The 23,301-nt window shown below is 40.2% G+C and overlaps 1 protein-coding gene across 4 annotated transcripts in view; it reads left to right on the top strand.

Annotated features, from left to right (window-relative positions):
* The first annotated feature begins 1,313 nt into the window (after positions 1-1,313).
* The window catches only part of ddr2l (discoidin domain receptor family, member 2, like), a 42,564-nt gene continuing 20,576 nt past the window's right edge, over positions 1,314-23,301 (top strand). Inside the window, exon 1 of one of the 4 annotated variants that reach the window (XM_085180441.1) lies at positions 1,314-1,743. The gene's annotated coding sequence lies outside the window, so the exon portion shown is untranslated. Of the gene's footprint in view, positions 1,744-18,978; positions 22,319-23,301 lie in introns of those variants that run through there. The other 3 variants (XM_085180437.1, XM_085180439.1, XM_085180438.1) reach the window with 3 other exon arrangements.

Raw genomic sequence — 23,301 nt, 5'->3', positions numbered from 1 at the left:
GGTGGGTCACAGAGTCCACTCAGATATAAAATGCTTCTGTGAACGGAGATGGGGGGCAAGAACGGTCAAGATTCTCACAGCTTCACAGCTTGAGGTATGAAGCTGTTGAGGAACCGCAAGGTTTTTGGTTTTGGTTCGTCTTCTATATCTTATCCCTGATGGTAGGAAGGAAAACAGGCTATAATAAGGGTGTGAGGGTGTCCTGGATGATGATGGAAGCCCTGCAGATGTAGTGGTGGTTAAAGATCTCTAGCATGGGAGAGAGGGTGGCAACAATGATCTTTGCTGTTCTCACAAGACTGTCTAGATATTTCTTTTCAGACATTGTAATGGTTTCAAACCACACAGCATTTGAGTTGAGAGTAACAACCTTTGTCATTAAACTGGGAACAGGATCCATGATGATCAAAGCCGATGGTCTTCTGGGCTGTGTCATCATCAGCACAGCACAGAAGGTCCTCGGCGGTGCACTCCTGTCCTTACAGGAGCTCTGTAACAGCAAAGCCCACAGTATCCTGAAGGGAACATCCCACGCAGCACATCCCCTGTTTCAGCCGTTACCCTCATGAAGGCAGTACAAGACCATAAAAGCCAAAATAGTCAGACTGAAAAAAAGCACACATTCCACGGTTGGTGCAATTATAAATAAAATGATAAAACAACTGAATACAATAAGTAAACAATGGTATGTCCCCTTTCACTAAACCGTTCAATATTGGGCTAATAGCTTATATTAACTTCAAAAATCCAGCTGCATTAGTAAAATGCTCCTGATTAAGAACGACTTCCAAGAATATTAGAGCATATTTGAGACTTTTGAAAGTTTAAAATCGGGGTGTTTATCAGCAAAAGTCTTGCAACTACCAGTCTGAATATTAAATCCAAATGAACAGAAAAGTAAACGTTTTTAAGGTGAAGATTGTTAAATGATTAATTATCCTTTATTTAGTGTAAACTAAAATGTTTTCTTCAAACAGTAAGTCCAGCAATGTTCAAGTAAATGTAACTAGGGGAGAAAACCATGAAGTACTTATAATCTAATGCATGTCATGTAGTAATTTAAGGCAGTTTTTTAACTGGTTCCTGAACTTCATTTGTTTTCAAGCGTTTAAAAATCAATAAATCAAATGAATGGATCTGTAAGGTTTTTAATGTGCGACTGAACAGTGAATTAAGCGTAATTTAGCGACATTCAGTAGCCATTGTGCCGCTAAATATGGGGCTATTCAACAGCAACTAGCTGAAAGTGCAGCTCTGTGTAAGTACTATGATAATAACACGTTGCACATCACGTTGATGTAAAAGCCCTATCTTCCCTCCATAGTCCCCTTCATAGGGCTCTTGTGCGCATGTCCTCCAGGCTCAGATGTCAGACACTCAGGGGGCTCATTGCCTTCCTCCTCCTCCTCCGCCTCCTCCTCCTCCGCCTCTTCGGAAACGGGATGTGATGTAAATACACAGAAACTTTTTTTCTGTCCCTCTCTCCTTGGTGTATGTCTTCTTCTTTCAACAAACTGCTGCGTTAAAAGTAGAATAAGAGCAAAAGAAGTAAAGTAAAAAGTCGCGTAAGTGAAGCATCGGGGAGGTAAAGCCACCGTTAGTTTTGTCCACCATGATCCTGTGAGCTCCTACGTCTGTCTCCGACAACAAACTCAAGAGGAGCCGGACTGCACTCCGAGAAAAACGAATCGAAGCGGAGAGAGGCTCGCTGCTGGTGTGGACCCGGAGGGAAACTGCGGACAGGTAAAACAGCTGACACTCTCTGTGGGTTTGAAAGGACAGAGCGGAGGATCCACGCTGCGGGAAAACTCGTGATGATGAAAGTGCATGATGGTAACAGGGCAGAAATCAGATTCTTTACTTCGAGGCCTAGATGAGATGGGACATCACATCTCTTCTTTGTTGTATTGAGAAAGATGCAGGAAAAATAATCAAGACATGAACATGCAACCAGCTGCAAATATTTACTAATTTACCGTCCGAACAAGAGACATGTCAGAAAACAAAGGTGTGATTAGGTTTGCAGAGAGGAGGAGTTTGAAAATCCTGGGAATACTGTAGAAAAATGTGTAGGAAATAAAATAGTCAGTGAATTACTATTAATCTTTTAGGACATAAAGGCAAAACTAAACTGTTTAAGGTAAAACTCGAAGATGAAAAGTACGATGTTGGAAAAAGCCCACAAGGTTAGATGTTTTAGTTCAGTTGGTCATGATGTGTTTCAAGTTTCAAGGTATAGAAATGTTTTTTTCCCTAAAAGAGAAGGCGATAGAAGTATAGTTCCTGTTTCACAATCATCCCTCTTCCAGATTATGTTTAACACCATGCACTGTAGGGGGGCTCGATTGTTGTCTTCTGATGTGGTTAAAAACTTATTCATTACATCTTTTTATATTGTTGCGTTTTCAAATATTCACAATGATTTGACAACAGGTTGCTTCACACATACTGAAGGAGTTTTAACCTGGATGATGACTGATGACTTCTTTAGTGATAGCTTTTTTTAAACAAACTGACCAACTTCACGGCTCACTTGTAGATTCGTGTTCGGACCTCATCTGGTTCTAGATGTTTATAAATTGTACTAGCACACTCTATAGGGGTGAGGGGACCCCAGGGCTAAAATATGTTACTGGTCTAATGCGAAATACCAACCAGTGGTGCAAACGACTTGTTGATAGCGAAAAAAAATACCAAAAACCTTCTGGCACCAGCATCCCTGCAGCACCAGTTAACGACTCCTTACCCTTCAGTGGAGTAAATGGTAAAGTTCTATAGGCTGTTGATGGGGATGCGCAATTTGTGTTGACTGAAGTAAAGTATTGCAGGATGCAGACTAGTGCAGAACAGCTCGCTGTGCATTAGTTTGTGTTTGTGTTGATAATATATATGCAGATGCATTACTGAGCTAGAAAAGTCCTTTAATGGCAGAAGCTGTGAAGCCTTTTAAAGGAACAATGTGTAACAGGTTTAGCACCAAAGTGAAGAGTTAATCAAAGCCAGGCATTTACACCAAATGAGCATAAATCACAGTGCTTAAATACAGGAGGTCTTCTGTCTATTTTACTGTGAACTGCTGTGGCTGTGTTGTTATCGTGTAAAGAGAGAGCTCATTATCATGTTTGTGTGCAAAGACATTGCACGTGTTTGCAGTTTACAGTAAGTTAATGTCACCAGTCAGACGGCACACTGAAGCAGGTACTGTTGCCGTTTAATTTAGAACAGCTTGTTAACTGCTTCAAGTGAGCACACATAGGATTTGCCAATCAGAGAGCAGGACTTCCGGTTGCATTGTGAGAGTCCTGCGTGCAGATCTGCGTCTACAGAACTTTGGTGTAAAAGTTCGTAGTCTGCCGTGTTATTATAAGCTTTGCGTGTAGTGTATTTCCATGTGTGCATGCTGCTGCTGACCTCTTCACCTGCAGTGGGATCGTGTTTGGTTTATTTTCATGTTCAGCACTGAGTCAGCTCACGTTACAAGGATGAACTTATGGCTCACAGCAGCAGACCTTGAAGTGCAAACCCCAGTACGTTTGTTTTCCGTATCGCTATGATCATCATCGAACCTTATTTCATCTGTGGCTCAAAAGTAAATATATGCAAAAGCAGAATGCAAACATAAATGGACAAATATGACCAAAAACATGCAGGTTGTGGACAAAAATGATGATGATACTACATTTACCAAGTATTTTTGCCACTTAATGTTGAAAATTAATAAATCAAGGTCACGGTGTTCTTATTTACTGCGCTGTTATCTTATTCCTTTAACCAGGAAGAGGTCTTAATATTAAGAATCATGTTTTGTGGGTGTGTTACTGGCTCACACAGGCAGCATGTTTTTCAATGGCAGTAGGGCAGGAGAAACTGGCGCTTCCAGAGAAAACCACAGGAAGAACATGCATACTGCCCACTCAAAGGCCCTGCCCTGGTTGGTTTGAACCCAGGACCCTCTTGCTGTCAGGCGACAGTCTTAAACACTGAGTCAGTGGTGCCAGGCTCAGCACAGTGGTCAAAAGTCTTCTTGACCAATATTGACACAGTTGTAATGGAAAAAAACATGGTTTTCACATCAGTTATGGCTGTAACTTTTTTACTTTCAAATTTTTAAGTTGTTAACAGCTCTCTTTTAGTCATCCGACACATATTTTATATGTTCCCTGCCTGCAAATAATTCCAGGCTTTCATAATATCTAAGCTGTGCTATTGCCGGGGATGTGTAAGCATCTAAACTTAAGAGACATTTGAGGGTTTAGCAGAAGAACATCTGTTGACAGTTTAGTTTGATGTAGATTTAGAAATTCGATAAGCGTGAGCTTTAGATGCATTTCCCCAACAGCCGATGTTTGGAATAATAAGAGAGTACAGAATACAAGAAAGAGGAGAGCAGTGCAAGGCTGAAAATCCCCTCCACACCATGCATGAACCGAGTCCAGAAGGATCTGGAGGTAGTTTATGAGATTTTCTCGAGCTCATCAAGATGATGTGTCCCAGTTTTTGTTTTGTTTTTTCAGTTTGATTTGTCCCGTTATTAAATTTGCTTTATCTCTCAGCAGTAAAGGAACCTTTCAAAAATGAGTAGATCTGGAACAAGTCCAAAAGTTAATCTGCCCTAAGCTGGGCCAAACCCCACCTCTGAAGAAGAAGAAAGAAATCCATCCATCCTTTTTGAGTAATCCTTCTAACAAACAGGCAAGTAAAAACCTATATCACCAACCTACTTTGTAGTGGAAAAATAGAGCTGTTCAGCTCACAGACACATTGCACAAGTTTCCAAAATTTGAGTCAAAATATTAACGAAGCAACTTTTTCTTTGCATTTTTTTTTTAGGTACACTGATGCTAAACGCCTAAAATACAGACTATTTATCTATGCCTTCATTTACTGATACTAACTAAACTTTCTATTGTCTGAAATATTCTGCTGAAAAGCTCTTGAAAGGGAGCAAAGTCATAAAATCGGACTCCCTTTAAAAGTCCCCAAATCAGTGTAATGATCAGCAAACCAATAAATAACCAGCAAACTGCAAAGAAGGAGACCACAAAGGTTTGACACTAACGTTTAATACTCATCTTGAGCACAGCTTGGTTAGTTATGGTACTTAAAGCAAAGCTCACTTCATCAGCCTGACTTACAACAAATGTTATAAATTATACAGGCTTAAGTTGAGCCCACTGTGAGAAAGGGATTTAAATACTGCCAGTTTGTGATTATCTGTGACTAACAGTAAATAATACAAGTGGTTTATTTGGAAACTACTTATCGACCAACAATGTGACGCAGTCTCTGCTTCCAGCTTCTCTAATGAGAGAACGTGCTGTTTAGATTACAGTGAACTGATATTTTAGGACACTTAGACACAAACGGAGACACTGTTTTCTGACATTTTGTAGATAAAGCGATTTCTCTAAAAAGTAATTAACAGTGAGAAGTACCCCACCCCCAAACAAAGAACAAGGTTATTTCTATCAGCCTGGAGTTGAATCAGTGACTATCCGACCCCTGCAGGTATTTAAATGGCTTCGTGTTTATGACGCGAGATGGTAAAAAAGTTGATCTGTTGTTTCTTGAAGAGACTCTGAGAGCAGCCTGGAGCTACATCGAGAGAGTGATTGCACAACAGCAGGAGCTCAGTGTTTGGCTCACACTGTGAGAGCTGACACCTCAGCTCACTCGCAAAGAAAAGCAATGAAAGGCGCTTCACTCTGCTCAACTTGATGATTCTTATACCAACTGTGCAGTATATTACTCTTATTAAAGAAGTATAGGTCATGTTTGAGTGTAGCAGCAGCCGAGAATATAACAAGCAGGATCCGATCTTGCGCCGCTACTGCTGTCATCATAAGCTCATGATGCCTAAACCGTCACCTTAAATCACATGATACTGAGGTGATTCGCATTCTTGGGGAGGTGGAAAAAAAGTCAACTGAGATAAAGACCTGTAAAAGTTTTGTAGTCTCCACATGTAAGAGTTTTTTAACTCTGTTAACTGGGAAAATATTTGGCGAGAGCCAAATTTCTCAAGAAATATTGATGTTGCGGCGTTCTTCACCGATTTAGATTTCTTTTCTAGCAGAAAGGACTCTGCAAATGTTACACTGGCCACGTTCTTTGTGACAGGGAAGTAACAGATAGCAATGTAACCTGGTGCCTCTCCAGTGAGTCTCTCCAACTCCTCCGTCTTGTACTACAGCTCTCGGTTTTGCTCTGCAATCTTGGTGAGCTTGGCATAGAGGCATGTCTGTGCAGTGAGACCGTGGCTAGTTGTTTACCAGCAGCTGAACTTTCAAACGTATTTGTTCTCCCTTTGTATACAAAGAAACTGCTTAAATTAGTTGCCAAGTATACTCGGGTGGCTGTTAATATAGTGAAGTGTGGGAAAACACTGAGGGAGCATTGATGCAGAAGTCTGTACCTTAGCTCTGTGTAAAACTGTGACAAAAGTCAAATCTAATTGTTTCCAGGAAAAACTGTTTCTTGGGTGTCAAAAGAAACACCAAAGACAAGCTCATCTTATGAGCGCAATCGTAAACTAACCTTTATTATTCTTTGCTCCATTGTGAGTCAACAAAGGGCACCAAAAAAGAGGGAAAAAAGTACGAAAATGCAGATATTTCCTATGTACAGAGCCTTGTTACAAAGTAAGGATCTTAAATCGGTTTGCATTGTTTGAGTCATGAAACCTTGTGTTTTCAGTCAAACGTGAGAAGGTGTTAAGGTGTTAAAAACATTTAAATAGCAAGTCCGGGTATCTATTTTGGTCTATCTGTTGGTAATGACCATTTTCCTCTCTTTTCAATTTTTATTTCCCTTTTTTAAAGAAGATATTGGTGCTGAGCCAAAGCGATTCACATTCATGCTAAAAGATGTAGCATGTTTGCTTTTACAGTTTTGCTACAGAGAAAGAATTGATACTGTCTGAGAGTCCCCAGATGGGAAGTGTGTAGTTGGACTCTGAGTGGCAACAAGCCACTGGCGGAAAGGGCTAAAGAGAAAGCAGAGAGATGCTGCTCAGACTTTCTTTTATCTGCATATGCACTGATGTCTGTAAACCTTGGCGCGGTAACCTACACCGTCGATGTGTTGATAGAAAGCAGGGGATAGTCACTTTACAGCCAAATAGTCTTTGTTTTAATGCTTTGGCCTCTCTGCACTCTGAGCCTGGCTTTGAGCTGAACATTAACAAGATGACGTCAAACCATCTTCAAGAATCTCGATGAACGCTTTGGCTTTCTCATAAAGGATCATCAGACTTACAATATGCACGGCATTGGAGTCGCATCTCTTCTAAAATCTATCCAGCTCAATCTGGAGCCAATAAAGCCATCTATCTGTGGGAATCTAGGAAAAAATTGAACTTTTTATCAGATTGTATCTTGCTGAATGCTATAATATATAATATGATATATCATCCTTCGCCCAACTAAATCTTTCACAAGTTTAGAAAAAGTTATCCAAAGTAATTTAACTTCAGCTCATTAAGTTACCACATAAATTCTTCGACCTTCCCGTCAGGTATTATTACGACATTCACGTAAAGCCTTTTTATAGAAATCCCACCACAGACGCACTGAAAAACACACTTACAGGAAACTTCCACAATAGTTTTTGGAGAAACGTGTGCAGATAGTAGCTGCGGTTGGAGCCGAAGGAACAGATTACAGATAAGTTTAAAGGAGCCCATGTTTAAGTGTATTGAGTTTCCACCAGCCAGGCTGCAGCCAGCAGCTCATTAAACCCTTAAGAAACCACAAGGAGGATCTGTTAGAGTGGATCTGTGCAAGGCACATGAAGAGCAGAAGAAGAACGGCCAACATGGCAGCTGCTGAGAGAAGATGATACAGACTGAAATCGTCCGTGTCTATCAGAACTTTATTAAAATTACATTTCTGTAAATTACCAAAGGGATGCTCTGGTGGTTTGTGTACTGTCTGCTCTGAGACTGAGTCTTATCTGGTTTTAAAATAAGAAAAACAACTTGTCGCTGCACTGTCAAATACTCTGTGTAGCTACTCTGCATTATTAGAAGTCTTATAGAAGGACTTTTCAACCGCTGACACTCCCATTCACAGCTTTTATTCATATTTCTTGCAGTGTGGGATCCATTTCTTGCTCAATCATTTTCAAGTAACTCTCTCATAACAGTCCTTAACCTCTTAAGCCCCAACGCCCCCTGATACGGGGGCAAAAGGCAGGAGATCAGTTAGGCTTGGGGCTTAAGAGGTTAATGGCTGGTTTAACTGTTGCTGCAAAGTACCCACATAAAAACATTGTTATTTTACAAGCTTCAATTTCCAAATGAACGACTTGCCGCTGAAAAGTTTGCTGGAGAATCATGTGAAGTCACTAGTTACTGAATGTGTTTTGTTTCAGTTGTGGTTAATGTGGCGGTCATATTCCCACCCGTTTACTTCCAGTAAGATCATTGACACCTTTGCTAGTCCTGCGGGGTGAGGAAAGGGTGAACAATCCTCAGTGATGTATCACACCCTCCTTATGGTGACTATGAGACTGATTACGATCAGGACAGACCTTTCCTGACTTCCCCTCTTCAGTGATCGTTTAAACCTTCCTGTGTAGCTTTGTTAACTAAATCCAGATAATATGAGGTAAGTGTCCCTTGCATTTTGTCGAGCACGCTGATTTTAATTATTTGTAGCATCTTGTTTTTTGTAGTTGCATCTATCTGATTGTTGCCACAAACTTGATGAGAATTCTTTCTAAAGTCGATATGAAACACAACCGGCATTTCTACCCCTGTTGATGTTGCATGTTTTGCAGGGATCGCATCGTTTTTAGTCAGTCCGAAGCTACAGTAGTATAGTGAATTTGCCGAACTGAAGACACAGCACATCTTTAAAAAAAGTAACATAAAAGTTTTAAAAAATGGCGTAACATTGAATCTCCTTTATTTGACCAGCACTAATCAATTAGACCAATTGTTGACGACCCACCCTGAGACACCTTTTTGGATTTTGGTTTGGATTCTTTCAGCCGATTTGTGACAAGTGGGTTGGTAATTGGTTGATGGAACCAGCTTCCAGTTTGGATTCGGGAGACAGACACTATCTCTACTTTTAAGATTAGGCTTAAAACTTTCCTTTTTGCTAAAGCTTATAGTTAGGGCTGGACCAGGTGACCCTGAATCCTCCCTTAGTTATGCTGCAATAGATGTAGGCTGCCGGGGGATTCCCATGATGCATTGAGTTTTTCCTTTCCAGTCACCTTTCTCACTCACTATGTGTTAACAGACCTCTCTGCATTGAATCATATCTGTTATTAACCTCTGTCTCTCTTCCACAGCATGTCTTTTATCCTGTCTTTCTTCTCTCACCCCAACCGGTCGCAGCAGATGGCACCGCCCCTCCCTGAGCCTGGTTCTGCCGGAGGTTTCTTCCTGTTAAAAGGGAGTTTTTCCTTCCCACTGTCGCCAAAGTGCTTGCTCATAGGGGGTCATATGATTGTTGGGTTTTTCTCTGTATCTATGAAGCGCCTTGAGGCGACTTTTGTTGTGATTTGGCGCTATATAAATAAAATTGAATAGAATTGAATTGAATTGATCTAATCTATTAGTCCAATTGATTACCATGCCATAGGCTCCTGTATTGCTCCTTAGTATCAGACAGGTAAATTAGTAGTTTGTTAGTACACTCCATTTTGGTGTATTACATCTTCTGGTAATCAAATTAAAGAATCAATACCTATACTTATGTGTATAAAAAAATAACTTGTTTTTGTGCATTTTTTACAATGTACTAAATCAGTGCTGCTGTACTTTTGCTAAAAGTCTATAAGATGAGTTGAACTGCACATTTATGAGTCTGCTGAGTGGATTTGCAGAAGGGTTTGGTTTGAATCCAAAGATGCCCTGAATGCACTTTGGGATGTTAGCTGTTGGTTTATAGCTTTTTGGCTCATTAAGAAATTTCTCTCCTGCCCATGCATGCAAGTCAAGCTGGTAAATATGCAGATAGGTATATTCAACAGTCAAGTCACTCTTTTTCAGTTCTCCTGAGTTTTTATTCAAGTCTTACTAGGGTTTATCCCCATAATAACCACCACCTGCTGAGCCATCACTTCTCCAGAAAACAGCATCAACCATTCCTGAAAAATCCCCGTCCCGTGTAGTGAGAGATTACGTAGTTTTTAAAGAATGTCTGAAGTCTTACGTTCCGTGATAATCATCCATAAGGAGTATAGATTCTCAGGAACAACTTGACTCATTGCAGTTTCCCCCTGTTGAGTGAACAGTTAAAATGAGTAAGTCAACCTACAGACTTTTTCAAATTGTTTTTTTTTTTTTGTACTTGCTCACAGCTGGTTTAAAACATCAGGAAGTGGAGCTTGAAGAAGACAAGGGAACATTGTCTTGCACTCCATGAGAATAGCTACCTTAATACAAGCAATGTGTCAGTTAAACTGAAGTCAGATCTTAGATAGGCTGCGTTTTTCTTTCTTGTGACACCTTACTTTCATGGCTTTGAATGCCGTGCTGCTACACATGGATCTGTACAAGTTTGCGACTGGTTATGTGCTGACAACACGGCCTCTTTCTTTTGAAGGGTTAAGGTTGACTTGAATGGTTTATCTGTATTTATCTGAGTTCCTAACCACTTTCATGTGACTGCTAAACCTGGTTTTTAGTGTTAGGGTCAGTAAAAGCAACCGAGGAAGGGCTGTACTGGGTATGTTGAATTTGCTTGTTAGCACAGGCCCCCGGTGAGTTTTTATCACCAGTAATGGATGAAATAAAGCAAATGAATGCCAGATTTACTTCAGCACTTGAATATGCCAGTTGATCTTTAGCTCATGCAACTCTGTGGTCTGTGTAATCATCTGGTGACAGACTGGATTTACTCTGCATCTCACCAAGTGCATCCTGGGATGTCTGCAGTCCACGTGTGCTGAACGAGACCTCGTTCTGTCATCTGCCCGGACCGTCACATTAAAGTTAATGTACTCTGTGCTGTAGAATTGTGCAAACAGTAAACTGTTGGGTATCAAAAACCAAACAGTGGCCGTTTTTAAAGTGACAGGGGTCGTGAATAATGCCGTTTGATGTCAGAAACAGATTTTAGTTTACAGTTCTTCAGCGTCAACTTCGGTCTGCTCAGTGATAACTTCACTGAGCCTCCTGAGAGAGATGAGTCGGCTGCTCCCTCCACCTCCAACCACTCCTGACAGAATTATGATACCCTGCATACCTGCGTGTGTATATCTGTGTGTGTGTACTGCTTGCATGTAGGTGCATGCATGTGTATAAACCTGCAGTGCTTTAAGGATGTATGGTCCCGAGTGTGTTTTAAATGGCTCCAGGTGTGTGCTTGCTTGCACGTGTTTTGTCGTGTCTCCAGGGTTTGTATTCAGACTTAAGCAACAGAGTCTTGAGTGACATTTTGATATCAGAGTAGTTACAAATTCTCCATCTGATTTCCAGAAGAGCAGCACTGAATCAATTAGAAATAAGACGTGAATGAAGCAACACTTGCAAAACAAAACATTGAAGAGTTTTATGTAATCTTTTACTCAGAACTGCTTCAAGGCCAGTTCTGAGTAACTGTTTGAAAACTGTGATGGTTTACTCACTGAAAGTTTTAGCAGTTACTCAGCAATGCTAGACGAAACACTTAAAAGGAAGATGTACTACAAATATTGTCAATAAAATGCGTCTTGCAGAAGGTTTGAATATTTGCCAATCACAGGGCTGCATCTATCGTCAATTTCTTGGTGGATACTACATGTGTTTAAAATACAGTTGGGCTTATTCCCAATACCAGTAAAAGTAACTTTATGTGTTTTCTATTAGTGGTAAAATCGTTTATCTGTTATTGCAGGTTGTGAGGATTTTGTCTTGCAAGGAGATCTCGAGGCCTGCATGCATGGGCCTTTCTTTTTGGGACTCGTTACCTCTTTGGTTCTCAACCCAGAAGTTAGAAGGAAAATTTCAGATGTCACAAGATGTGTAAAGATAAGAAAAAAGACCCAATTTTGGTCTTTGCTTTCATTTCCTGGCATCAGCTGCACATTTAACACACTTTTTAGCTCTAATTAAAACTATGTGACTCTTGAATGCAAACATTTCCAGAGGTGATGTTAGCAAATCAGTTAAGATCAGGTGAAATGTGTCTTTGAAATTTGGAGTTAGCAGGAATTTCCCAGTTTTAGGCTTAGCACGTCCCCCATTCATACTTTTCGGTGTATTTAATTGTGTTTAACTTGGCTTTGGTCTTTGCTGTCAGTTCAAAGCTTTACATGTTAAATCAAGCGCTCCTCACATTCTTCAAATGCCAGCAGCTTTTTCTAAACCAGCTGCTTCTCGGCTCGAGTTCAGACCTCGCAACCATCACCTGCTCCAGGGTTACATTTGCATCTTAAACGTTTTTCTGACTCCCAAGAGCAGTTTTACTCCGTGAGAAAAGTTAATAAAAGAACATAAACGTGGAGCTCAAAGCGCTGAACGGAGACAGCAGTCTATAGCAGACAACAATAAATGACCACAAGGTTTTGCACAGACTGAAGAGACACTGTTTCTGCTCATAGCTGTGCTGTATGAAATGAAGTTAAGAAAGGACTCCACAGATTTTACAGTTGATTTGCACAGCATGGTCAGCACTGTGAAAGCTGTGTATAGCTTCTTTTGTGTGTGTGTGTGTGTTTTAGCCCAGTTTGAACTTGAAGTCTAGACATCTTGTGACCTGAGTATCACCAAACTTAACTCACTGCTGTGGATAGAAAATAAAAGCGACAGATTTTCTGTGAATGTAGCCTAAAGCGAGGGTTTTATGGATGGCCATGAGTCTATGTTTATCACAACCCACAAACAGATGAAAAAAAAAACTCTTTTGGCTTTCGATATGTCTACAGCGCTATTTGAAGGAAAACACTGGGAAGAAGGTTGGCGCAAAATGTTTTGACGGTGAGCACACATCTGAATTTGGCTGCTCTCGGTCGTGTGGTACGGTTTTGATAAGAGAATCTCTTCACGAGTCTAATTATGGAAGTTTTATTTCTCGTGCAGTTGCTCTGTTGTTTCTGTTGATAAGCAGCTGGGAGTCTTTACCGTCTAACAACTTGATGGTGTGTTCCATTACAATCTGGACCCGACAGGCCTCTATGATTGTGTGAGCGCAGCCTCATTTATTGTGTTGCATAATCAGGCAGACATTGCTACAGTGACAGAAAGGCTTTACTGCAGATTTTGATTCATATTGACTTGATAGCATCGCACAGCTGCTACAGATTTGTCAGTTGCACATACATGATGCAAAGCTCCCATTCCAATACATCCCAAAGGTGCTCTGCTGGAGATCTGGTGACTGTGGAGGCCATTTGATTACCAGCTACTACAAATCACTGGCTTATTTCAAGAAACCAGTTTGACATGATTTAAGCTTTGTGACATGGCACATTATCCTGGCTAAAGCAGCCATTAGGAGAATACTCATATAGGCTGTGGTGTTCATACCATGCTAAAGTGGTACTAAGGGACCTAAAGGATGCTAAAAAATGGAAAGTATCACTCAAACCATTATACTGTTGATGCAGGAGAAGATGAATTCATGCTTTCATGTTGTTTACACCAAATTTTGACCATGTCAGAATGTCGCAGCAATAATTGAGAAGCATCAGACCAGGCAACATTTTTTCCAAACTTCTGTTTAGACCCTGACTGCTATATCAATATGGTATTGGCATTTTAATGGCCAATTAAAAGCTAAAGGAGAAATGCCCTTCAGGCATGTCATGAGTTTTAATGTTCCACAGGCAGTGTTGGGAAGGTTACTTTTAAAATGTATTCCATTACAGAATACAGAATACATGCCCCAAAATGTATTCTGTAATGTATTCCGTTACATTACTCGATGAGAGTAACGTATTCTGAATACTTTGGATTACTTAATATATTATCATGCTGTTTACAACTACATGAATGTACTATTGCTGTGATTTATTACTGTTACTGAAGGTCCGCGGCTCCGAACTGTAGTAAAGGGACCTCTGGCTAATACGGTGGGTTCTGTGTCGGGCTCGTAGCCGAAAACTAGCTTTACTTTGTTGTCTGGGTCAACTTTGCTAGCGAGAGACAGAGAGAGGCGTTGAAAGGCTGCTCCAACGGAACTTATTGTTTCGGAGGAAAACACGAACACGGTGTACAGTCGAGTCTTAATAGCTTACTTACAACTGGGCTCGTCAGACACTCTTCTTGGCTGCAGTGGTTATTATTATATTTACATGATTCCAGCTCCCGTTTTTGCTCGATGACAACTCGTACTTTTTCTCCCTCCCTCGCTCACAGACACATAACGGGTATGGCAGTCCATTCTCCCTGCAGCACGGACTACACTGCCTATGATGCTACATTCTTTAGAGCTATACCGGTAGCATTCTGCCTATTAGCTTAGCGCAACAACAACAAAAAGTCGCTCTCTCACCCAGGAAACACGCAGAGAGAGAGTGTCACCCTGTAACCATGGCAACCGTAACGCTGCCGCCTGGAACAACAGAACGTAGCTGTCAAACAAAACCCAAACAGTCCTGACCCGCGACAATATGAAACAGGGAAGTACCGCCGTGTAATCCATTTATTTCAACAAAGTAACTGTATTCTAAATAGCACCTTTTTAAACGGTAACTGTAACAGAATACAGTTACTCATATTTTGTATTTTAAATATGTAACGGCGGTACATGTTTTCCGTTACTCCCCAACACTGTCCACAGGTAACTTTCCTACTGGCAACTTGTGTTTTGAATGACATGTCAGATTTTTGAATCACCAAATATCGGTATGAGTATTGGTCTTAAAAATCCTATATCAGTATATACATCAGTCTCTACTTCCATTGTTTCTGTTTTTGTGGTCTTCTGCTAATGTAGCCCATCTGCTTTAAGGTTCAATGTGTTGCACATTCAGAGATACTTTCTTGCATACCTTAGAGATGGTTGTGTGGGAAAATCCCAGTAGATCAGAAGTTTTGAAATATGCAGCACCAACCAACAACCATGCTGCGTTCAGAGTCTTGCCAAACGTTTTTTTTCCTCGGTCTGATACTTGTTTTGAGCTTCAGCAGATCTTAAATGCATTGACTTGGTTCCATGTAATTGGCAAATTAGAAATGTGCATAAGCAAGCAGTTGAACATGGGTACATAATATAGTGCTCGTGAGAATACACAGAAAGATGTTTTTGTTCATTAGAATGGCGATTCGATGGAGAGCGATACAGACCAGCTAACATGGCTCTGGGATTCATAGAAACAAACACAATTGAAAAAAATCTTTTTTAATTAACACATTTATGCATTTAAAGGCTACAGAAACTCATCATAAAGACAATTAAAACATTGTGTCCATAGTCCTTGACAGAAGAGTGGGATTGTGGTATCACCTGGAATATGTGTGTGTGTGTTTTTGATTGGTTTATAATAAAGTCTTGCTCAAAGATCCCTTTTCCCTAAAGTGAAGTCAGGCTTAACAACAGATAATTTTAGGTCAGTGTTTGTTACTAATGGTTTCTATTGTGTTCTCCACGGGTCTGTTCAGTTTTGCTCTCAGTGAACTCTCTCATTCACCCCATCAACCAGAGAGAGAGAGAGAGAGATGTAGATTCCTGTGTGTAGCTGTAAGCGAGAGAGAGAGAGCCTTGGAGAAAGGCATGTGGATTCCTGTGTGTTTGTGCGAGCGAGAGACACAGAAGGAGAGAAAGACACAAAGAGAGCGAGAGAGAGAGGTCTGGGTTGCGTTGAATGTTTGGAATGTTGAGGCTTTTGGCTTCAGTTTGTTCTGACGGGAGGAGGGAGAAATGAGGGACAGAGGGAGAGGAAAAGAAAAATAGGGAGAGAGGAGGTAAGTAAGGGGAATTAGAGAAGGACAATGACGGTTTACTCTGTATAATAAGGAAAATGTACTTGAAGTAAAAGTAAAGGTATGAATGCGTTCTAATGGCCATGCCCATGTGTGAACATAATTGTAGTTTGTTAGTATTTTGTGACTATTTTTGGCGGCAGTTAACTTTTTCATACTGGTTTAAACTGATGATCGTTTCTTTTTCCTTTGAGTGCTTCCAGTTACTTTATAAAATCCCATTCCCACGTGGCTGACATTTGAAGCTTTTTAAACACCTGTTGGTCACGTTTGCATTAAAAATGTTTACTACTTTTCTGAACTGTGGCTTTAGCAATCATGGTGTAGTGTGTGAACTGTAAATGCCAATGCCCAAAACCACTGGAAATGAGGATAATATTTTTACTTTAGTTACCGTATTTTTGGGACCATAAGGTGCACTGTCGATGAACGGGTCTCTTTTCATACATAAGGATTATATGGATTATAAGGTGCATTAACCCTTTAAAGCCAGTCAGAGTGGGCACGCTCCGTTTTGCGTAACTATTTTTAAATCCCGGTAGCACTGCAACCACGTGAGCTAGCGCAATAATTTTTTTTGCATATGAAACCGGAGGAGTTGTACTTACATCTTATGCCATCAGCTTGTCCTAGGTCACGGTTTCCTTCCACATATAGCTTTGCAAAAACTGCATAAAAAGCACTTGCAGCAACAAAAACATAATATTCCAGAAACACGCTTTGCCGATCCGATCAGCTGTTCATAACACTTCCTACGTTGGAATAGACGTCAGCGCGAACTATCGCACGTCCGCCATGACCTGCCCGAAACCGGAAGTGATGTCATTTTCGCGGAAATGTAGTTTTTTACCATCAGGGCCTCATGAGCCTAGACTGGTGTTTTTAAAAGTTATGTTTAGCTTTATGACTTTCTGTGTCGTTTCTGGGATGCTTAGGACTCATATTGCACTGCTGGAAATAGTTTATTTTGATTCATATGCAGTTTTTTTGCAAATTTGCATTATAATATTTATTTTCGTTTTTCCTGCAGTATATAAAAATTGGTGTATTTCAAAAATAAAACTATGAAGACACTCAAAATAAATTTCCTGTGCTGGGAAACTATTTTGTGCAACTTTTTTGTATTTACAGTTTTGAGGGATAAGCCTCTTAAATTTCTCTAACTAGAAATATATGTTAAAAAAACAAAAACGATTTTCAATTTTTTTGTAGTTTATTGCACTTTTTTGCAATTTATGTAATTACTATGCACTTAATGCATACATATTATTAAAATTTAGGCTGTAATGGTTGTATTGATGTATAGCAACTTGAAATGCTCCCAAAAATGGCACTACAACATGTAAAAATATATATAAGCTACAAGGTGCACCGCTTGATGGATTTTTGGAGCATTATGGCTACTGTAGTCAGGAGCCTCGCGGAGTGATACGTACTGTGTTTCAACATAATATTGCCATATTGCATGTGTATATCCTCTTTTTAAGTTTTGTGGATATTATACATGGTTATGCTCAGGATATGTCGGCCCTTTTGGTTAAACTGTCAGCAAGAAATTTGCATAAAAAAACAGCTGCTTGTTTAAGTAAAAATACATTTTAAAAATACAATTCTAACTGCACCTTATAGTGCAAAAAATGCAGTACTTTAAATTAGGGCTGCCACGATTAGTCGACTAATCATGATTACGTCGACTAAGTAGTAGGATTTAAGAGTGTAATAACGGACTGAAACAGAAGATGGCAGCACTGCATGTACAAGGATGCCAGCTGCTGTTAAACCCCGAAGAAGAAGAGGCTGTGTCCCAGAAGCAGCCCAGCTCAGTTTACAACAATGGCGGCAGCTAGTTAGTTTTAATATTACTCATATTATTCTTTCTCGGTCACAAAATAAACGTTTAACATATTTTCAGGCGAGAATGTAGCTGTGTAAACCTCAAATATCTGCTCAGTTTATCTAGACACCACATATTTTCAAAAGCGCTCCAACGTTTTCGGAGACGTCCGTTACCCACTAGCAGTGTTGGGGAGTAACGGAATACATGTACCGCCGTTACGTATTTAAAATACAAAATATGAGTAACTGTATTCCGTTACAGTTACCGTTTAAAAAGGTGGTATTTAGAATACAGTTACTTTGTTGAAATAAATGGATTACACGGCGGTACTTCCCTGTTTCATATTGTCGCGGGTCAGGATTGTTTGGGTTTGTTTGACAGCTACGTTCTGTTGTTCCAGGCGGCAGCGTTACGGTTGCCATGGTTACAGGGTGACGCTCTCTCTCTGCGTGTTTCCTGGGTGAGAGAGCGCCTGTTGTTGTTGAGCTAAGCTAATAGACAGAATGCTACCGCTATAGCTCTAAAGAATGTAGCATCATAGGCAGTGTAGTCCGTGCTGCAGGGAGAATGGACTGCCATACCCGTTATGTGTCTGTGAGCGAGGGAGGGAGAAAAAGGAAAAGTACGAGCTGTCATCGAGCTGGAAGCATGCAAATATAATAATAACCACTGCAGCCAAGAAGTGTGCCTGACGAGCCCAGTTGTAAGTAAGCTATTAAGACTCGACTGTACACCGTGTTCGTGTTTTCCTCCAAAAACAATAAGTTCCGTTGGAGCAGCCTTTCAACGCCTCTCTCTGTCTCTCGCAAGCAAAGTTGACCCAGACAACAAAGTAAAGCTAGTTTTCGGCTACGAGCCCGACACAGAACCCACCGTATTAGCCAGAGGTCCCTTTACTACGGTTCGGAGCCGCGGACCTTCAGTAACAGTAATAAATCACAGCAATAGTTCATTCACGTAGTTGTAAACAGCATGATAATATATTAAGTAATCCAAAGTATTCAGAATACGTTACTCTCATTGAGTAACGTAACGGAATACGTTACAGAATACATTTTGGGGCATGTATTCTGTATTCTGTAATGGAATACATTTTAAAAGTAACCTTCCCAACACTGCCCACTAGCTTGATAGCTAGCCGAGGGCTAGGCTCACTACAGCCGCTGAGAACACCGGACTCCCGACAAATCGTTTTCAAACCCACCACGTCTTTCGCTACTCAGGTTAAATATATATAAGTCACTTAGATAACTTACAAATGTTATTGTTTGGCTTTTTTCAGTATTTTATTTGTTCCTGAGTAAATTGGTTTGGCTGAGATTAAAGTTATAGTTTTTACATAGCTGAATAAATGTCAAGCAGACAACTGATTATCAGAAGTGTGAGATGCTCAAGAATATACTCCGGTGTCCCGTTATATTTTAGATAGCAAGGAGTTTATTAAACTTCACCGAAACAATCTGCAAATTTTATCAAAATTTAATAAACTATCATCTTGTCTTTCTTTTTAGTTAGCACATACCTTAAACACTTAAAGCTGTAAGCTAATGATAGTTATATAAGAGCAGATGCATGCTGGTGCAATAAGCTGTACGTTTTATGTCCAATGGATGCATGATCTGATTAGTCGACTAATTGCAAAAATAATCAGTGACTAGTCGACTATCAAAATAATCGTTTGTGGCAGCCCTACTTTAAATCTATTTTTATGCTGAACTTTTGTACTGATAGCAAAGGGTCTGAGTACATAGCTATTCTTCTATATATCTATAGTTTATTCGTTACAAAATAACATTGTCATTTTTCATGTAATGCAAAAGTGCACATAAGCTGGACATGAGCCTGAGCATCCTGCACAATGTTTTCTACACTGGAAACACCCATGTTCAAACAATGGTTTGTCAGAGTGACTGTGACTAAGCAGTGATCTAATCGTTTAAAGCACACATAGCTGGGCTAGGCAGAGAATCTCAAAGTGCAAGTTCTGCATAATTGAAACAAAGACAGTTTTGTATGCTTCCATATAATGTGACTCTGATTTTAATAAGATTTAAAGTTATTGAATAAATGCCCCACAGACCAGAGTGCGCTGAACAAAACTAGTCTTTCTGTACTTTTCTTTTATGATAACATACTTGTTTGATGCAAACTATCTTCAGCTATATTGTGTGTTAATTTATTACACATTAATCTCTGTATTGATGCAGAATGGAAATGCTTTTAAAAAAATATCAAACTATTTAATGAATCCAGTTTTTTAAATGCGTAAATTTCCTTTCACTAGTTTCGATCATGTTCTTTTTAGGCTTTGTGATGGTGTCAGTTTTGATCTCTGTTTTCTGTTACAGTCAGGTGGGTACACAGACCTGCTAAACCCATTTGTGCTTTCTGTCAGTGCTGCAGATTTACTGTTCGGAGGTTTTTGGTCAAAAGAAGGTTGTTATTTCCATCTGCAATAATTTATATTTGGCAGTAAGGCTCTGCTCTGGAAAAGCAGCAGCAAGACCCCTCTACAGAACAGGTCAGGCATCAATAACTTGTGGCTCCTAGAGTTTCCAAAAGAAGAATGGGAAGCAGAATCCAGCCCCTCTCCTGTGGAACCAGCTCCCAGTGTGCACTCAGAGACAGACACCCTCTCTACTGTTAAGAGCGCTTTAAATGTTCTTTTTGGATAAAGCGTATAGTTAGGACTGGTTACCTTGAACCATCACTTAGTTGTGCTGCTGTCGGCTCAGACTGCTGGGGGACTTTCCCAGGATGCACTGAACATTTCTTCTCCTCTCACCTCTTTTCACTGGCATTGCATTTATTGTACAACTATTGCATGTTAGTAACGTTTGTCTGCTCTTTCCTGCAGTGTTTTTCTTTTTTCATTTTGTTTGTTGTGTGTGATCTCTCTATGCTCCTGTTTTTTTCCCGTCTCTTTCCCCTCAAACCCCAGCGGGTCGAGACAGATGGCTGCCCCTCCCCGAGCCTCGTCTGCCAGACGTTTCTTCCTCTTTAAAAGGAAGTTCGTCCACAGAGATGATTGTTGTCGGCTCTCCACTCAAATATTATTTGAAATTGAACTGAATCAAACTGAATTTATTTTTTTAAGTCTCTTATCTGTGTAAATTGCTGGACCCACATGTCTTCGTTCGGTCAGGTCAGCGGACCAGATACTTTTGAAGATTCTGAAGAGAAAACTCAGACGTGACAGTTGCTTTTTTCATTTGTGGCACAATTTGCCACTGCACACCAGGCAGACTTAAAATCTCATTTAAAAATACACCTTTGCTCCCTAGCCTTTGTCCCATTGTGAGATACTGACTGTGATTTTAAGTCATCTTTTAATTGTGATGGTTCTTTTGTGTCTCCCTGCTGCTCCTTTAAAAGTAAAAGTGGCAAAAGTATTTTATAGATAGTGAATGTCATTGAAAACAGGATGCAGATCTGCATCAGCTGTGGACATGCTAGAGCGATTTAGATGAGATTCGCCAATTGGATCCATAGAGCAGTATCAGTAAAGTGATCGGGTAATGTAGGCTGATCCCAGCTGATCTGCTGCGATTTTCTGGACTTTGTAGCCTGCTTGAGCTAACCCTAAACTTGATTTATGCTGCTCTCAGCAGCAGAGAAGTTTGAAAAAAACACAAAAGGCGCTTTGCCAAGTCCACAATTGACCCATTTACTGTATCGCTCATGTTGCACACTCATCTAGAACAGTGGTCTAAAGCGAACACAGACCTTTAAAGTAGTTCGGATCTAAACAAAGAAGCGGATGATGCATAGACACTGACAAACAATCTCCTGTGTTGTTTAGAGAGCAGGACCTGGTTACATAATGTGCACACTTTGGTAAGGCATGTGATTGCAAGGCTTGATGCCCCAAAGTTGTTTTATAGCGATTTCATTTCCAGAAATCTGGTTTATTTATAGCAAGCCTGAAAAAACGAAACGGTCTGTTTGTCATGGTGGCTCGAGAGGTCAAGAAATACTCCAGGAAGTTATTTATAATTTGCTTATAATGAAGCTGAATTTTTTTCATCACTTATTTGTTACAAAAACAGCTCAATATCGGTCTTCATTAGATTCTTCCAGGGGTTACTTTTTTGTTTCTCTCTGACTTCTCTTTATCTCTTTTACTGTCTTTTTCTCTCTGTTATTTTCTCTCCCCCCCTCTCTCACACTCTCGTCATGTGATTTTGCTGTAGAGATGAGCAACAGGGCAGGAATCTGAGGTTCAGCCAACGCATTACATAAAACTCCCTCCTTCTCCCCCAGTCGTTGCTAGAAAACAAACGTGAACCACTTCTTCTTCAGCTCGGCTAAAGTGAATGAACTCACTTCCTGAAGGCAGAGCAGGGAGTTATTCATTAGGGAAAAAAAGAGAGCGAGAGAGGGAGAAGGATTGTTTCAGGAACAGACTGGATTCTCTGGTATTTAAGAACAATCAGTATGTGAAGAAAAACATGTAAGTCTGTCTGAAGCGGGCTGCAATCAGCTGCTGCAGCCTGTTGTGTCTGCAGACCGAAACATTCACATCCATGTCAAGATGGCAATGCTTCCCGTCTTTAACTCCTGTTAGCGCTGAGCTGGATGTTTGCCACAAGGACAGACAGCAAAGGTTTTGATTTATGGTCAGTTTCAGGTTTTGCCTGTTGAAGTCATCACGACACAAAGTGGACGCATCAGACGTGATTCTTCTTTGTGTTTTTCATTTCATTGTAGAGTAGAGGGTCTTGAATCTGAAGCTCCCTGTGGCTTTGACAAAAAAAGGAGAAACTAAACTTAACTACAGTAACTTTTTATATTTTATAAGTGAGGTCTGGTACCAGAACTGTGCTGCAAGAGAGGTTTGTGTCTCCACCTGGTCTCAAGTCAGACAGAGCCACTGTGATTGTTGTGCAGATGGAGTTTAGTTTCTTTTTTACTTTTAACCTCCTAAGACGTGAACTCTCTCATGGCATGCATTTTCAGTTTCTCTTGGGACCTGATGAAAGTAAAAACAAAGAATTACCTGATTTTGTTTTCTTTTTACCTCATTTTTGTTTCTGAGAAAAATTAGATCGACATATGAGGACATTCGCTTTAAATTTTGATAGAACAGTGGTAGTATAGTGTCCTCGGCAGTGGATATTAGGCCCTTGTAGAGCAAAATTTAGTATTTTGGTCTAGACCAGTGGTCCGTCGTTTAGTACTGGGCCCACGAGTTCGGGCACAGGTGTAAAATTTATGGTTTTTAGGGGTTTTATCGGTTTTTAGTGATATTTTTTAAATTGTTTTTATCGTTAACTCTGTTTCCCTGGCTCTTTTCTTGTGTGTTACGAATTAATCTTATTTTTTGGTACCAGTACTGGGTTTATTGTGTTGTATTTATCTGCGACACCTTAAAGGCCGGTGTGTGAAAATAGTGTCGGACATAAACCGGTCCGTGGCCCAAAAAAGGTTGGGGACCGCTGGTCTAGACAACCCAAAATGTGATTTCCACATATGTGGATGCCAGGTCCTAGGAGGTTAAATTTAAAAAACTATATAAATTTCAGTTATTTTGGCTTCAAATCTGCAAGAAAGACATATTATTAAAATGAAAAGTTAAAGTGTGTGAAATGATTTGTTGAGC

The sequence above is a fragment of the Neolamprologus multifasciatus genome, chromosome 12, assembly GCF_963576455.1.
Source record: "Neolamprologus multifasciatus chromosome 12, fNeoMul1.2, whole genome shotgun sequence".
Taxonomy (NCBI): domain Eukaryota; kingdom Metazoa; phylum Chordata; class Actinopteri; order Cichliformes; family Cichlidae; genus Neolamprologus; species Neolamprologus multifasciatus.
The sequence above is the reverse complement of the archived record's forward strand: the minus strand, read 5'-3'. Positions and strand labels throughout refer to the sequence as shown.